Genomic DNA, 18,923 nt, shown 5'->3' on the forward strand with positions numbered 1-18,923 from the left:
AAAAGTACAAGTTCCTCTGGCAGATTATTTCACTTATAACCAGATTTTTTTCCTTATAAATAATCTGCCATTGGAACTAGAACTTTTTCATAAATATTAAGTAATTATTGACTTAAAACAAACTCACATTCTACTGAAAGTTACTTTTAAGTTAGTTTTGTGTTTTGCTGGCATTTAGTAAATAGAAATAAATTTGGTGATTTTAATTGACCTAAAACACAGAAAGTGATTTAACTTTAGACAGGAGGAGAAAATGTGTCTGTGTCTTTTACCTGGTTTTAGTCGTAAATAATGTTTTCCACATTCCAGCTTTTAATCAAACCGTTGATTGCACTTTATTACAAACTTTTGCAGTTTGAATATTAAGCACTTTGTACAGAAATCAAACCACTTAATTTAAATTCAGCCGTACGAACTCTGCTCTTTAAACATGTGTCTGCATAACTTGCCGTGTTTTTTGCCGTTCCCGCTCTGTGATTCACGCACAAATTTCTTTGAGGCGGACTGTTGCTAACGGTGGGAATCAAAGCAACAATGGCACAGAATAACCTCTGAAAAATAAAAGAAATTGGCCTCTATTAAAGCTAATTATGGAGCTGAAGCAGCGTTGACGTCTGCCTGTGCCATTTGCAGCTTTTATCTCTAGATGAGATGCCATTAACTTTGCAGAAGCTGCACGGAAAGCAGGACATGTTTGGAGTTTGTTTGTGAGCTGAAAGTCAGTAAGTTCTGCCTCGTCAGAGTGCCGACTGTTTGTGTTTGATGTTACTCAGATGTGTTGATTATCATTTTGTTCCAATAGTTTTAAGCAGCACCAGCCCTCAGAGTTGGTCCTGTCACATTTATAACACTCCAAAAAAGTAATGGCATCAATCAACCAAAAATATAAACGTGGATCAATTTTCACTGAAAAGTCTCCAATAATTATAATTTTAGCTCATTTTGGACCATTTTCTTTCCCCGTACGTGGTCCTGCGGTGAATAATTTGGGTGATTTTATGAAATTTAAGGCAGCAGCAGAGATGGTGGGATGATTTTTTGAAAGTAGAACCAGAACAAAAGAACAGACCCATCCATTTACCCTTTAACCTTCCACCTGAATTACTTTTTTAAGTGCTTTTAATGCAAAATGCCAGAGGCCATCAGTTTTATCCTCTGACCACAGAATATTTTAATCAGACACATTCAGACTTTAAAAGTGGAGACATTTCTTCAGATAGATTCTTCTGAACCTCAAACTGTACTCACATAAAAGTAGTATTACTTCAACTTTTGTTTACTCGAGTGAAAGTAAAAAGTATTTAATCTGATTAAATGTTTTAATTGATTGGCAGCACTACAATAAAACATAAATAAGATTATAGATGAAGTTGTTTTGTGTTACCACACTTGGATTTTGTGCTTAAACTCTTAGTTGTAGTGCGTCTTTACTTTTTATTTTGTGTTTTTAACGGAAATGCAATCAAAACTGTGTCTGTGTTTTGAAATTAATAATAAATTAATGATAAAAATGGATATTGATGAAGGCAGTTCATTATTTCTGGTCTGTTGAAACAAAATATACCAAAAAGTACTAAAACATTTTCTCTTTAGAGTTTGAACAGCTTTGCAAGTGTAGTTTAATGTGAGACAATTTAAAAAAAATAATGTTTCTCCAGTAATTTAAAACTCCATCAGTCTGTTAAAGTCATAAAACATTAGCAAACCTATCGGTGTATTTACATGTTAAACATCAGGAGATGCAGCAGAGACTAGAACCTGTAAATGAAATTTCTGAGCTGATTGTTTCCATCCACGTCCTTCAGTGGATCAGCGCAGCAGATTAAGGAGTGCAGCTCCAGGGATAATGGAGATCTCTGCAGCCTGTAAGCGTCCATGAACAGCTGCTTGGTTCATTCTCAAATAATCAATTCAGAGTTATTCTCTGGCGGCTCACAAGATGCAGCATCGCCTCCTCGTTTACAGGCTGCTGGAGGAAATGAGTTTCCTGCTCAACGGGAGACGGAATAACGTCCAGCAGCAGGAACAAATAATACAGAATATTTACATGAATATTTATTTAGCGTCTAAAACGACTAAAACTGCTGGATCATTGATGAAAATATTCATCATGATGTCTGGAAAATATGGACTTCTGGTTATTTTTAAGATCTGATATGGGAAAATATATTAGTTACTGGAGTTGGTCGTCTTTTCTGTTGTATAAAAATTATATCTATTCAATTAAACATGACCTATTTATCAATTAGTTCATCCATCCATTTATCAGTTCATCCATCCATCCATCCAACCAACCGTCCGTCTGTCTATCCATCCATCCATCATCCATCTATCCAGTCATCCATCCATCCATCCATCCATCTATCCAGTCATCCATCCATCCATCCATCCATCCATCCATCCATCCATCCATCCATCCATCCATCCATCCATCTGTTCAGTTAGTTAAAAGTTTTCACATAATTCAGCAGATTTTAAAGCTTCTGTTCAATAATGTGAACAAAAGTCAAACACCAGAATTATTTTTATGTGACCAAAATCCAAAATTGTATCATCATAATTGGGTTAAATTGAAAACAATAGTCATAACATGAACACAAATTAGTTTTTTCCCTAATTGAAATATGTTAGGTGAAATGTATATATATTATCATATATTTGTTGTTTCATTTATAACAATAGTGTTACTTATATGATGTTCCGTCTTATATGCCTTTATTGTTTTCTTTTCCTTCAGCATAAAGAATGTTTCTGTATTGTTTGATTTACTTTATTTCCTTTTTACAAGAGGGCCTCCCTGAAAAGAAGCAGTGATAACCGGGCTCACAGGGTTTATTGCTCAGCAGGAACTTCTTCTTTGATTGAACTGTTAGATAGCAGTAAAACCGTCGCCTTGAAGATGTACGACTTGTTCTGTTTTACTCTGTGTCTGGAGCCGAATAATCTAATGCAAGATAACATGTGTTTAGTTAGCGATTGTCATTAGCGCTGCAACTAAGTAATGAAGTGTTTTGCCCAAACCCCTTAGAGTTGCAGTGCTCTCTGTGATAGGGACTCTGAAAGTAATAAAAAGAGAGGAGCGGACAAATGTGTTTCAGAGCGGTTGGAGATTTGTAACTGTAAACACATCTCTGTCTGTTCTCCTCGCGAGTACAAAAGAATCTAACTCTCTTGTCTTTTCTGTGTTTGTTCAATTTGTCTTTAATAGGTGTCAAACCTGACAAAATAAAAAAGCACAATATTGACTTAGAGACACGGTGCAGCAGACTGTTTGTGTTGCCGCAGTGGGGAATCCTTCCTGCCTTTCGCCTGATTTCAGGATGAATTTCTGCTCCTCATCCTCACTCATCTCACAAACGAGAAAACCGGCAAACTCCTGAGTCACTCAGCTCCAAATGAGGAGTCACAAACTAAACTGATAACGAGTCCAAGGTAATTACTTAGAAATGTAATTATTGATGCTTTGTCTCGGCACTAATTGTGTTTTAGCCTTGTTAGAATACTAATGATGCTGCAGCTACACACAAATAATGACAGTCTATCAATCAGGAACACCTGCATGTTGGAAATCAAAAAGTTTAATTACATCCCTGAGTAACAGCCTCTCTTAATATCTACAGAGGAAGATGCTTTAGTTTTCAACAAATGGAACAATATGAGCCCAGTGTTTCCAGGTAGCAGATGTTCAGAAACATAATTTCTTCTGCAGTGTGTTTGTGAGGTCGAAATGACCAGACTCGATTTGCGTTGGTTGGTTTGTTTTTGCAGTCTCTGTTTGAACAACATCATCATCAGCGAGACCTGCTGCTGAGCCAAAGCCGAGTTTAGCTGCAGGAAAAACAAAACAGGAAGGACGAGATCCACTCAGACGGCACCACACTGCTGGAACAATTCAAACGCAGGAAGCAGAAAAGCCTCTAAAAGCTGATCTAAATGCGTTTCCCAGCTGTTTTCTGAAATACTCCGGATTCTGTCTCTTTATCTTCCTCCACAAGGAAAAAATCAAATTTGCTTCAACTTCTAGTTGGTCATGTTTGTTGTTTTATGTCTAGAAAAATTAGGTTTGCTCATTCAAATGTAAAACCTAAATTATTACTTTTGTGACAAACCTTTTTAAAAATAAAGTGTTTTGAAGCTTTATTTTTAAAAACTGCAATTTTTTTTGCAAAACTGTGCAAGTAGCTATGCTAATCAATACGATTGGCTAAAATGTATTGATTTTAAAACAAGCTACAATCAAAGACAAATACAAAGGTCAGTTTTAAGAGTCAGTAAATGGTAATTTTGCGTTACACATTAACAAAACTCTTCATCTTGAACATTTTACTTATAAAATGATTTCATTTTCACAGGTTGCTTTGACTTTATTGCTTCAGAATCAGTAGAAAAAACCCTTATTTCCCTCTATTCCTCTGAATGTTTTCGTTATTTCCGAATCCATTTACTGGTCTAAACAGCGGATGTTGTTTCTCTAACTTTGTCAGTTCAGAGAAACGACGTTTCAATTTGTGTTTCACTCAGCTTGTTTCCTGAGATCGTAGATCAGCAGCCAGCAGCGTAGCGATGATTTCTGACCCGACCTTTCAGGAGGAAGTCGGCGAGGTTTCGCTCTCTGTAATCAGGAGACACTCAGAAACCAAGTGCTGCTTTCTCTCCACCAGCCTGGGAAGGTCAACGATGTTTCCTTTATTAGGAAATAAAAACATCATCCCTGAATCTACAAGAATGTTTCCTCTTATCTCTGCAGCTCCAGTGAAGTGTAATCATTTAGCAAATGTTCAAATTGCTTCTCCTATCAAATTCCACTCGGAATCGTTTCTTTTTTTTCTGGGGATTTTTTTTCATTTTTTATTGCATTTTGCTGGAAACCTTCATAAATCACAGAGAGGATATTTGAAGAAGCAGAGGGATTAAATCACTAACTTCATTTCATTGTTCTGCTTCTGTTTTGCAAGACAAAGATTAACAGCTTTCATAAACTTAATCTCTTCAAAATCTAAATTAAAATCCGTCAGCATGCTTCGTTATTCAGGACATATTTTACTGCTAAACCTCTTGAGCTGGAAAAAATATTTATATAGTTTATAAATTAACTGTTTTTACTAAATAATCTTCCTTTAGTCATCCCAAATAAGTATATTTAGAAATATTTGCTAACACAACAGGATCGACAAGAGAGGAGATGGAAAATGATCGATTAATTATTTAATCTAAAGTTAATTGATTTGTAGATCTTATTAAGTGGCCATTTTCTTACAAAACTTGAGTTCTCTATTGCTAAATGTTTCGATTATTTTGTCAGTTGTATTAAATACTGACTGAATAAACAGAAAATTTTGGTTTTCTCACATAATTAGACGCATTTATAAGACATAATACAGGATCCTCGCAGGTTGCTCAATTGAAAATTAAAGATTCATACAGAAGTTTTGTCTGGTTGAAGGAATGTTAATGCATTAACTCACAATATCTCTCAAAAACAACTGTGCTTACTGCCATCATGTTTGGAATATCTGCTTCCTTGCAAAGGTAGAAATTTGAGTCTTTCTATGCGACAAATATTTTAATCCCAAATTCCTGTTTAAAAGGCAACAATCTGAGGTTGATATTCAGGTGTCAACAGTGAATTCAAGGTTTTATTTTCTGCATGTCTTTGCAGGTTTGCCATGGAAACAGATTTAAAAAGGCCTTGCATTAAAACAGAAATAGCCTTGGTTTGGCGCTTGGCTTTTTTGTTTTCAGAAATCATCGTCTATGTTTGGGAATCTGTGAATGGATGAACGTTTGAGCTCCAACCAAATGTAAAGTTCCTTAGTATTTAGTATGTAGTGAGCGATTAAATGACTTTTTTAATTCTGTAACTCTTTCTTTGTAAAATGTAGCTGTGAGTGAATCAGAGTGCTGGAGTTTTTAGCTTCTTTTAAAAGTTTTAGAGTTTTTTTCAGTCTCCACAGAACAGGCTTTGAGGGTCTTTTAGATATAAATGGTGTTTGTGAGGATTTTAGAGAATCAGGGTAGTGGTAACCAACTTGAAAGTTGTTTTCAGTATAAACCCCACTTATCAAAATCAACATTATTGGCCAGGATTTTGTGCATAAATTGCATTTTTCTACACATTCAGCAGCTTATATACATTAAGTATAAATAACAAAGTTTTAGGAGAATTAAAATAAAACATGGAAGGAAAGTCAGTTCTGATAATCAGCAGGATGGATGAGCCAAACCACACAGTAACTGCGTTTCCATTCCAAATGTGTGAAAATCTTTTTCTATATTCTAGCGTAAAAAACACAATTTTGCAATTGTAGAGTGTCCATTACATAAGAAAAATAAATTAAATCACATGTGAATAAGGTCGTTCACGCGATAAGTTATTAAAAATCATGGCAGCGACGAATGTAAACAGTTATATGACATATATTCATCATCCTACTACTTCCTGTCATCTTCTTCTGCATTTCCAGCAGTAGTAACATCCTGCTGTTGATCATGTGATTCATCTGATGCGAGAAAACTGTTTTCATTGCAATTTTGCAAAATAAAAATATTTTGAGACGGCCAAAAAGCGTATAAACTTTTTAGCAAAACATTTTAGTTTTCATTAAACAGATTTATTTTTATAATTTCAATGTGCAAAACTCTGCAGTTAATGGACCAACACAGACCAGACTCAGTAATTCAAATTCAATTTAACTTTAAACTACTTTAATGTAAATTAAATGTTATTGTAACTCCTAGTAATTCAAATTCTACAAAGAGTTACTGTAGTTATTGTAACGGCCATGCAGAAGATTATCAGTAGCTGTGGATGAAAGTCTCGTCTTCCTCTTTGCTTTTTGTACATTTAAAATAATTATAATAAAAAACCAAAAGCCACACACTCGTGTTTCAAACAGGAGGAACTGAGAAACTACATAAAAGAAAACACAACAATGCTGTTTTGTTCCAGTTTAAAAGACGTACATCCCAATATGATCAGGATAAAGAAACCAGCAGATGTTTTGAGTTTGTGAAGTGGTTTGTTCTCTCTTTGGAAAAACAGCAGCAGCTAAAAGCCTGAGCAGCTTTAGCAGCTGTTTTGCTTTGATGCATTTATTCTCTTCTCCCGTCTTTGATGATCTGAGTTGTTTCTGAGCAGCAACACGAGTGTCTTGCAGAGTGGAGGGAGAGCGCTCTGAAACCGGAGCACCACCGGCTGCTGCAGGCCTGACCAGTCAAAAAAATCACATCACAAATGGATCTTCAGTTAGAAGTCATGAACAATATGATCTGCTGGCTGGTATTCAGTCCAACATGGTGGGAACGCCCAATCTAAACGTCAGAGTTAAGGTTTATCTGATGAATGTAGCATTCTGTAGGTCCAACAGTACCAGTAGCACACAGTTACACAGAAATATGAGTTGCAGCGTGTACAGAGGCTTGTTTTGTCTCCATGGTAACACCTTCACCTTAACAGGAAAATATGGTTGATTATGGCAGCGACTTATCGTATTCAGGCATCTAGACCCGCTGAAGACTCAAAATTAGAAAGAGAATTTAAATTACTTTAAATGTATTAAGGTTGTTGTTGTTGCCAGACAGCTTTGTCTGAGTGTTTCAGAAACTTCCTATCAAACTTTCTGTTCCCACTTCTCCTCTTACTTCTGCTGTTCCTCAGAGCTTAGTCCTTGGGCAGCTTGGTTTCATCTTGTGTCTGGTAAAAAGAAATCTCCATGGAGAAATGCACAAACAGTTAGATCTGCAAGACAACTCTGCCGTAGGGCAGAACGAAAATGGCGTAAAACTCAACTCCACGTTCATTGTGACATCTATAAAGAAAGACTACGTAACTATCATTTAACACTAAAACATGCAAGAGAGGCTTTCTTTGCAGATGTCATAAACAAAAACATTAACAATGCTCCAGCTTTATTTGCAACAGTTGACAGAATCACAAACCCTCCTGTGACGTTACCGCCTGAATTCCAATGTGTTGCAACCAGTTTTCCAGCTTCTTTTCAGAGAAAATTCAAAAAATCAGAGCATTAATCTGTACATCCACTATAAAGTCAGTACCAATGCTGAGCCCAAACAAAACAAATACAGGAAAAATGACCCTATTTCAACTACTTAATTATAAAACCCTACAGGAAATTATAAGTCAACTAAACTCCAGTTCCTGCTGTCTGGATGTCCTAGATCTATAACTCTAGAACATTTCTTTAAGAAAGTTCTGCCTGTTATTGCTGCTGATCTGATCCAGATAGTAAACTCATTGCTCTCATCAGGCGTTTTCCCCCAGGCTCTGAAAACAGCAGTAATCAAACCACTTATAAAAAAGAACAGTCTGGACAAATCACTACTGCAGAATTACAGGCCGATCTCCAACCTCCCATTTATCAGCAAAGTTATTGAAAAAGCTGTGTGCTTCCTAACTATAAACAACCTCTTTGACTCCTTCCAGTCTGGTTTCCATGGTTACCACAGCACAGAGACCGCCCTCGTAAAAGTGTTTAATGACATCCATAAAAATACGGACTGTGGCAGAACCACAGTGCTGGTTCTGTTGGACCTCAGTGCAGCTTTTGACACTGTTGATGACATATTACTGAATTGACTGGAGAGTTGGGTCGGACTCTCCGGTCCATTGCTTAACTGGTTTGAATCCTACATAAAGAACAGGGATTTCTTTGTTTCAATTGAAAACTTTTCATCAAAGAGGTCAAAGGTCACATGTGGGGTACCCCAAGGTTCAATCCTAGGGCCCCTTTTATTCAATATTTATATGCTCCCACTAGCTCAGGTTATAACAGGAAATAATATTAGCTACCATAACTATGCAGATGACACACAGCTCTACATTACGATGTCACCAGGTGACCTTTGACCCCATCCAATCACTGAACAGATGCTTAGAACAGATAAATGTGTGGATGAGCCAAAACTTTCTCCAGCTGAACAGAAACAAAACTGAATTTATTATTTTTGGACCTAAAGAGGAACAATCTAGATCAGTGGTTCTTAACCTTTTATGAGGTACCGAACCCATCAGCTTCATATGCGCAGTCACCGAACCCTTTTTTAGTGATGAATAAAATAAAAATTTTTTTCCAAATTCAAGACATAGGTAGATGTTTTTTTGCTGGTGAACAAAATGAGCAATGCATCAACGTTACCTTTGCTCAAAGAACAAAACCATGAACTCACAGCAAGTTACAGTGTTACTTTATTCTGGCCCCCCAAAATATTTTGGCCCCATAAAAGAATTTCAGCCCCCAAAATATTTTTTTTTACTAATTTACTAATTAAAAATAATTGGAGTTTTTCAAAGAACAAACATTTTTTTAGTAACTAAATTTTTCTTTATTTTTAATTTAATTAGTTTTTTGTCATTTTGAATCCACAAAATACTTTTTTGGGGCCAGAATAAAGTATTGCACAAATTGCATACCTGCAAATCAGTGTGACTTCTGCTGTTGTCTTTGGGAGACCAGTTCAGAGAGGCGTGGCTTCACCTTGGCAAGTGCATCTTCAGAGCAAAGTCTGTTCATTTTCTTCTTTTTTTGTTCAACATATTTAGTATGGATTAAAATATTAAGAAAGAAACCACGCGACGTACAACTATGACAGCCGCTGATGCTGCGCGCACTAAATTCCCCGCAGCCCTGATTGGCCGAGCAATGTAACATGATCCTCTGCAGCAAGTGATGGCCAAGCGGGGAGTGTCATCACGACTTTACACAAGTGTGTCTTTACCTTCGCGGCAGAGGCTCCGCCGAACCCCTGAGACCGACTCATCGAACCCCTGGGGTTCGATCGAACCCAGGTTAAGAACCACTGGTTTAGAGTCAATGCACAGCTTCAGTTATTACAACTAAAAACCAGCGATCAGCCCGAAACCTGGGAGTAGTGATGGACTCTGACCTGAACCTCCAGAGCCACATAAAGACAGTTACAAAGTCGGCCTTCTATCACCTGAAGAACATTTCCAGGATTAAAGGACTAATGTCTCAGCCAGATCTAGAGAAACTCATCCATGCGTTCATCTTCAGTCGTATTGATTATTGCAACAGCGTCTTCACAGGTCTGTCCAACAAATCAATCAAACAGCTGCAGCTGATCCAGAATGCTGCTGCTGGCGTTCTCACTAAAACCAGGAAGATAGAGCACATAACACCAGTTCTAAAGTCCCTCCACTGGCTCCCTGTAGCTCAAAGAATAGACTTTAAAATACTGTTGTTAGTTTATAAATCACTGAACGGCTTAGCACCACAATATATTAAAGATCTGCTGTTGTTGTATCAACCTTCCAGACCTCTCAGGTCTTCTGGTTCTGGTTCTGCTCTGCATCCCCAGAACCAGAACCAAACGAGGAGAAGCAGCTTTCAGCATCTATGCACCACAAATTTGGAACAAACTTCCAGAAAACTGTAAAACAGCTGAAACACTGACTTCTTTTAAATCTCAACTAAAAACCCACCTGTTTAGGATTGTATTTGAAATGATATCAATTACAAATTTATTGATGGAACTTGACTTAATGCTGTGTTTTGATTATTGATTCTATGTTGCATTGTGTTTCTGTGTTTGTAATGATGTAAATCACTTTGAAATGCCTTGCTGCTGAAATGTGCTATACAAATAAAATTTGATTGATTGATTGATTGATTGATTGATTGATTGATTGATTGATTGATTGATTGATTGATTGATTGATTGATTGATTGATTGATTGATTGATCTTTTGCCATTTCAACCTTCGGTTCCTCTGCTATGCAAATGACATCCTGCTCTAAATAAATCTGCAAACAAGAGTCATCAAAGAAGAACTTAAACACAACTGTCATGGCAGTTGCTATGACAACAATAAATAAGCCACAAGCTTAGAGCTAGCTCTCGGCTCATTCTTATTAACTTATGAACAATATAACAACTATTACTCAATTACAGTATGTGAGTTCTCTACCCACCTCTGTGTAATACTGAGATAATTATCAGTGATATTTGTACTTAGTAGCAAAATTAGCTTAGCTAATGTAGCTTTTATCTGCTAGCTAAGACGGACATGTAGCCTGTTTGTTACTGCATGTACTCTGCCAGTCACCAGAACCTTGTTGTTACATCCTTTATAAATCCGTTTAAATGCTGATCGTTTGCATCCATGGATTTCTGTGAAGCTCCTCCATGGTATAAACACTCTTCATGTTCATTAAATAGTGAACTATGTCATAGCAGGAGATCAGAGGCAGATTGTCCACATCGTCTGACATGTTTCCATTCTCTGCCTCATGCGGGTCGATACCAACAGCAGCCATTTTGTTGATATGTCTTTTTCTTGCACATTGGTTAAGAGTCCCCATAAACCTTCTTTTTGTTGGTCTTGAGGCCATGGTTCATCTATACTTTGCACTGACCTTGCCTACCAAGATGGCGCAATTTAGCCTTGCAGGAACTATGTATAGTTTTCTACACATAGAAAACGACTTTAATTGTTTCATTGTTGCCAGCTACGATTAGCAGCACTTGCTAATATTGTTTCTCTCTTGCATTTTACGCACACAAGCATTATGCAAGTAGAGGTTATGAGATATTATGTATTACAAGTTTAATTTGAAAAGAACTAGAAGAAAAAAAAATTACTACAGTCTTTATGTGTAAGACGGCCATGTTGGATTTCGAAGTACATTTATGGGCATCTGTTCCCTCATTTCCTTTCTTTTTTTAACTTTTTGAAATATAATCAACAATCTTAAAGCAATATTTTGCTATTTGGTTTTGTATTTTTGTGACCAAACAATCAGTTTTCTATTTATTTGCATCAAGAGAAACAAAAACATTCAGGTATTTTAAGCAGGTAAGATAAACTCGAGACATTTTTCTAAACTCAAAGAAAAAAAAAAAACATCCAGTTTATTATTTGTTCCCTTGTGTAAAATGAGTAACACAGAAACAGGCACATTTTTTGGGAGCTAAATATATTAGGGAACATGTAGTGAATCACAGAGATCTGATTTAGGCAGAAAATAAATGAGATGCCCTGAAGATGGAAAAACAAGCTGACATGTCATCAGTGTGCGTCATTGTTCAGTGAAGATGTAAAAAAATAAGTTTAAAAAAAATGATAAAAGTATATTAAGTTGGAGAGAGACGGTTGTGGTTAGGAAAGCAATGAGTATATTTTATTTTTATTCAGAACTATGAAAATTGCACTGATTACATGAAGTAATAATAATAAAAATATATCTCAAAATTTATTTTATTAATATGACGAGTAAAATATAGCTTCATATTGAAGATTTTTAATGTTAACTTAGACATTTGATTATCAATTTAAAGTTATTGGGCTTCAAGGCTTCAATTTAGATTTTTTGAAACTATTTGGTAGATTTTATTATTGAAACCTGTTGGCATGACTTCCTCCAAAAACCTCATTTTCTCTGGAGCTTTTTAAGCTGGTTTAATTCTGTATTGCACAAAGGCTGACATTTTCCGAGCATTAAAGGCTGGCGTGATCCGGCAGGTTGTTAGTAAAAGCCTTGTCTTTCCAGGAAACCTGTTGCTTTTTCACTGCAATCTGACAGTTTTCTAATTGCTCCTCCAATCTATATCTCTTGAGAACATTCAACAGATTTCTTTAGTGTTTTTAAAACACACACACACTCATAACACGGCTCTCTGTAGAGCAGATCTTCAATACAAACAGCAGTAAACATAATGAGATCTGATGGAGTTCATCCGCTTTGAGCTAGCTGTCACAACAATCGCAGTCAGGAGAGGATAGCTGTCGGGAAATAAAGCTCCAAAATGATCAATAGTTCATATTTTTTATTTTATTCTTGTAAAGGAGCTCAGTAAAAGGAGTAACCTGTGATCCTGTTGTTACCTTTCAGGTAACTCAGTTTGACAAGAGTCAGTTTTTACTGCTGTTCTCCAGACAAAATGGCTGCCTGGAGAAATTATAGCTGTTGGGATTTTCAGAATATAGAATAAAATAAAGAAAAGGAATTTGTGTTGATCTCAGTTCTTGATTCTTCCTCCAACAAAGCATATGTGGGGTCAGACACTAATGTGGGACAAGAAGACCTGGCTAGCTAATTGTTTCCACCAAAATTAGTCTCTGATGTGTCAGGTTGTGGAAACCACTCACAAACGCTTAATTTGTGAATTGTTCACAGTGTAACAAGTGGAAGACGAAGTGTTTCCCCACAAAGAAGGACGTAGTTCTAATTAGCTCTTTAAACCTCAATAAGGTCGATTTTGTGATGCTATAAATAAAGAAAAATCCTATTTTGTTGTTACGTTGACCACTCTGTTGAGGGTAAACAGACCGTTGAAATTGAACAAGTTGCTAACCACTTAGCATTAGCTGCTAAGAATCTAGTAGCAGTTGAGATAGAAATCTGTACAGCTGTATTTATTAATAGGTTCTTTTTATTGCTTTGAAATCTATTCAATATATATCCTAAATTATTCCACAGATCATTGGATATGGGTCGGATTTATCTGCTGTAAAACATAACCTTTGTTGAGACTCTTCACTGCAAAAACAGAAAGTCTTACCAAGAATTTTTTTTATCTAGTTTCTAGTGCAGATATCTTGGTACACTTGAAATAAGACAAAATTAACTTACATATAACTTTTAAGCAAGATGTAGGCACTTATTTTAAGTCAAATATTCCTTAATATCCTTAATATTCCATTGGGAAATTATTTTACTTATATAATGGAAAAAAATCTCTTGTTATAAGTGAAATAATCTGCAGATGGAACTAGAACTTTTTCATCAATATTAAGGAATTACTGACTTAAAACAAACTCCTATATTGCTGAAAAGGTACTTGTAAGTTAGTATTGTCGTATTTCAAGAGTGCTAAGTAATTTGCATTGGCCATACAGTAATGCATGTTAGTGTCTATTGTTTGCTAAGATTAAATTAATTCAGATGTATTCAGAGAACATAACCCAAGTTTATTCCTCCTGTTAGAACCGATTTTATAATAAGTATAATAAGTGATATAGTAATTAAAAGCAGTGTTGGTTTCTGCACAGCACTAATTGAAAATACGAACAAGCTTCTTCTATAATAATCATCCAGCAGCTGAATGATTATTATTTATTCATTCATAAACCAAATAAAATAAAATAATAGTTTTACTCTCTTCAGTCCAGAAAAGTTTCAAACATTGCAACAAATTCGTTTCAATAACAAAACCTTGAGTAATGCGTCAGCCTAAACTTTGCTCCTCCTACACCTCCCACTTTATCTGTGAGGGTGGGATGGGCTGAGGGTGTGTGTGTGTGTGTGTGTGTGTGCGGTAGTACATAAGCAGAGGGAGAGAAAGTGAGACCAGGATAAGACCACAGTGGCTGAGAAGTGATGATCGGTCACACAGCCAGCCGCTGCGCTCTGCTGCTCTGAATCCGGCTGATTATTTTTCACCCTTTCACCGTTTCTCCTCCACTTTTCTTCCTCACGTCGTTTCACTGAAACCAGAGCAACAGGATTGTTTTTGGTGCTTGAGGAGGAGCTGAAAGATGAAAATGGGAAAAAGAAACAGCTGAGATAATCCTGGACCGCTCCAAACATTCCCAAACTGAATCGTTTCCTGCTGCTTTTCATCGGCTTCGTCAGTTTCCTCCTCAGCTTCTTCATGGACAGATTTTTCATGCGCATGAAGCTGCCAGGATACATCATGGACTAAGAACATGGACAACAGAAATTTACCAAACAGGAATCATAGAATCAGTTATAAATAAAGATGACACTTATCCAAATCTTAACCCATTCAGGACTGGCTGTAACAAAGAGAAGAAGTAAAGATGAACTCCACGGCTCAGCAAGGCTTGATCCCATGCTGCCTGAACCAGAGCCTGCGCCTGGGAACTCTGCCAGAGAAAGACGTTTCCGGAGAGGAGAAGGATTCCTCTGCTGGCTGCTACGAGCAGCTGCTGATTTCCACCGAGGTCTTTCTCACTTTGGGCATCATCAGCCTGCTGGAGAACATCCTGGTGGTCGCCGCCATCATCAAGAACAAGAACCTCCATTCCCCGATCTACTTCTTCATCTGTAGCCTGGCGGTCGCTGACATGCTGGTCAGCGTCTCCAACGCCTTGGAAACGATCGTCATAGAGCTGATCAACAGCGGCAGCCTCACCATCCCCGTCACGTTCATCAAAAGCATGGACTACGTGTTCGACTCCATGATCTGCAGCTCTCAGCTCGCCTCCATCTGCAGCTTGCTCGCCATCGCCATCGACCGCTACATCACTATCTTCTACGCCCTGCGGTACCACAACATCGTCACCATCCGGCGGGCGTTGCTGGTCATCACCAGCATCTGGACGTGCTGCACCGTCTCTGGCATCCTGTTCATCATCTAGTCAGAGAGCACCATGGTGCTCATCTGCCTCATCACCATGTTCTTCACCATGCTGGTCCTCATGGCGTCGCTCTACGTTCACATGTTCCTGCTGGCGCGCCAGCACATGAAGCGCATTGCCGCTGCCGCCCTGCGGGGCAACGCGCCCATCCAGCAGCGCGCCAACATGAAGAGCTTCATCACCCTCACCATCCTGCTGGGGGTGTTTGTGGTGTGCTGGGCGCCCTTCTTTCTGCACCTCATCCTGATGATCACCTGCCCCAGGAACCCCTACTGCACCTGCTTCATGTCGCACTTCAACATGTACCTCATCCTCATCATGTGCAACTCCGTCATCGACCCCATCATCTACGCTTTCCGCAGCCAGGAGATGAGGAAGACCTTTAAGGAGATCTTCTGCTGGTGTATTAGCTTTCTGTGAGACGCTCCAGGTAGTTCATCTGTAATCTGTGTGCAGTGCAAACCTCCAGGTCTGCAGGATAAGTGGGGTTGATTAGACGGTTGGCTAACAGAGGATTTGTCTGCAGTCCACAATGTTGTGAATCTAAAAGGATGAAGAGCCTGAAATGTCAGTTTTGCAGCAGCACAGATTGAAAATACTTCGGCATATGATGTTTTTAAAGCACATTAGACAGCTAAGAATGAGATAAGAGACTAACTTTGTTACAACTGAGATTACTTTATGTCTCCATTGGTTTTTGAACATGGAACCATTGGGGTAGGACTTTATAGCATCGCCACATAAGGTGATATGACATTACTCTTAACTGTAATCATAACATTGACTTATAAGGTGATAATACCTTATAAGGCAACCACAGTATTGCATTATAAAGCAATCATTACATTATAATTATAACTTACCCTTATAAGGTAATCCTGCAATCACGACTCTGTCTTATAAGGCGAGTTTTTCTCTTTAAATTAATCACACCATTGATTTCTGAGGTAACCATAACTTTGCCTTATGATGTAATCAAGGATAAAAATAATGCCTTAAAAGGTAATCATACCATTGTTTACTGACACAACCATGATATTGCCATAAAAGGAGGCCTATTGCTTCATAAGGTTATGAGAACAATCACGCCCTCTCTTGTACTCGCTTTTTTTTTTTCATTTTTGGCCACCTTTATTCAACTGAAAGTTTACAAAACAGCCAAATAAATTAGTGTTTTAAAACTTAATTCAGTTAAAGGAAGCTAGGTGTGCTAAATGTTTGCAAGTTTAGCAAAGGTGCTAAACGAAGCATTAGCTCTGCTATTAATAGCAGAGCTAATTATAATGTGATTGTGCTAATTGCAATGCGCTAATTAGCACATTAGCAGGTTAGCGGAAGTGTACCCACCGCTTTGATTTCATCACAGCACAAATTTCAAGAACAATATTGGTCTCTTTCCAGCACAAATAAGCTAAACTTTATTATTAAACTATTTTCTTTTATAGCAGGCAGACTTTCAGTACCAAATAAGAATTGTTTACTTCAAACCCTCAGGCAAAAAAGTAATGTCATTAAGTTAAAAGTTGTCAAAGAAAGTTCAACATTGCACAATGTTGAGCTAAAAAAATAATCAGAAATATTTGATGGCACCATTCACAGGTTCAAACAGGGTAAAAAAAATCTGCTTGTTTCTCATCTACGCTCTTGTAAGTTTGTGTAAGTATTTGTGTAAATTTGCACATTTGAGTTATTCACACTGGCACTTTAAGCATGTGGTTATAAGTAAGTCTATTTTTCAGTGTGTTTGTGTGAAAGGGAGGAGTATAATTAATGTAGGTTTTCTCTGTGTGTCTGACCTGCTGCTTTTTTAAATCTTTGCCTTAATGGTGTTGCACTGTGATATAAAAAGAAACCGTATTCTGTATGAAAGTGTCTCAGAAAAAAAAGATTATGTACAGTTTTGATGTTTTAAGTGTTGCCTTTTTAATGTGCACCTCTGTAAACTTGAATTGCATTCAAACGCTCACAAAATGCACAAGAGAACAGATGTAAACAGGGTGTCTTATCAGCTCTGCCTGACATGTGACTCATGCAACTGAAAAACATGTTTTGTATTTTTTTTCCCATCAGTGTGTACTGTGAATCACTGCTGCTGTGACTTGAATAAATCATAATGCAACCTGAGCCGCAGATCTGTATGTAACTTTACTCTGATTTTGCACAAAACTCAGATAAAACTCAACGTTTCCTTCAGTTTGGGAGGAAATCCAACCTTCAGATCGCAAACCATTAAATTATGGCTTCCAGAAATATCTGTAGGTGATGAATAATCACTTCATCTTCAGGAGGATTTTATATATTGCAGCTATTCAATCTGATAAAGCCAATTAATTTGGCTTTATCTTTCTTTACAGCCTTGAATGGCACCTGAAAAACCTTCAGTGATGCTTTCAAAGCAGTGGCAGAAGCAAGAAATTGAATTCTTTCCAATGTCAAGACAATTTCAAATTAGTTTTGGTTGATAGGAAATTAAAAATGCAACAGTTTTCTTAGTAGATCAAGAAAAAGAGATTGTAAAAATCACCCAGAACTGGAAAAGGTTAATAGAACAAAGTCGGGAAAACTGACTTTGTTATATTTCTTTTTCAGCAATACATAGATGCTAACTAGCTAGCGAGGGTAATGTTTCAGCTAGTCAGCAGTACATAATACAGATGTCTGCATACGACTCAAACTTATGCCTGACAGAAAAGGCATGTGAGGGAAAAACCATAGATTACGCATGATTAGACAATTCTGGCAAAAATTTAATACCTGTGATTATCGTATTTAAGGCCAAACTACATTTTTTACCTGGATTTAAGGCATTTTAAGGCCTTAATTTTAGATACTTGAATTTAAGGCTTTTGTAAGGTGCTATTGCAGGTCAGGCTGCAAATGACAGCTTTAGCTCCTCTTCCTCATCCCTGTGGTCCTACTGCCATCTGCAGAAAAGCACTGCTTGGTTAGAAACAACCAATCAGGGCCAGGATGTCTGTCATTGCTCTAGCTGCCAGCATAACCTATCATAAATGCTACGTCCTATTAGTATGTAGACCAATGACCGCAAATAAACAGTTTAAGTCGTTTCTCTGACACAATCACATTTAAGAGTGAGTATGTGAGGTTGATTGGCAGCACTAAGACCCGCCTCCTGGCTCTGATTGGTTGCTTTTGGTGCATTTCTCCAGACGACAATAATACCTCAGGGAAGAGGTGGAGGACATCGATCTTTTCACAGATTAACTGTCTCATAACAAACTGTCACAACATAGTGACAGTTTTAAGAAATATGTTAAAAATATTATTTTATTCTGATTGTTTTGGCTACAACTATAAAGTTTATTTTGTATGAGATTCATCTGAATAATTTATTTTGCTGTATTTTATGTTGAAAATCTTTTGTTAAAAGAGTGTTACATTTATCAAAATATTTTCTACATCCTGTAAATTCCTCCTTCATTTTGATTTTAAGTTTAAATCCCCACAGTAATCTACAATATGGGGGATTTGGAGCAGGAAAGCTTTTATCCACATTAATGTATTTTAATAGCTGGATAAGTCGTCTGAAAGCTTTTACTTG

General features: G+C 37.3%; 1 pseudogene; it reads left to right on the forward strand.

Annotated features, from left to right (window-relative positions):
- Positions 1–14,212: 14,212 nt before the first annotated feature.
- LOC111607895 lies at positions 14,213–17,485 on the forward strand (annotated as a pseudogene).
- Positions 17,486–18,923: the final 1,438 nt, after the last annotated feature.

The sequence above is a fragment of the Xiphophorus maculatus genome, unplaced genomic scaffold (genome assembly GCF_002775205.1).
Source record: "Xiphophorus maculatus strain JP 163 A unplaced genomic scaffold, X_maculatus-5.0-male Unplaced_Scaffold_BN000170F, whole genome shotgun sequence".
In the NCBI taxonomy this organism is placed as follows: domain Eukaryota; kingdom Metazoa; phylum Chordata; class Actinopteri; order Cyprinodontiformes; family Poeciliidae; genus Xiphophorus; species Xiphophorus maculatus.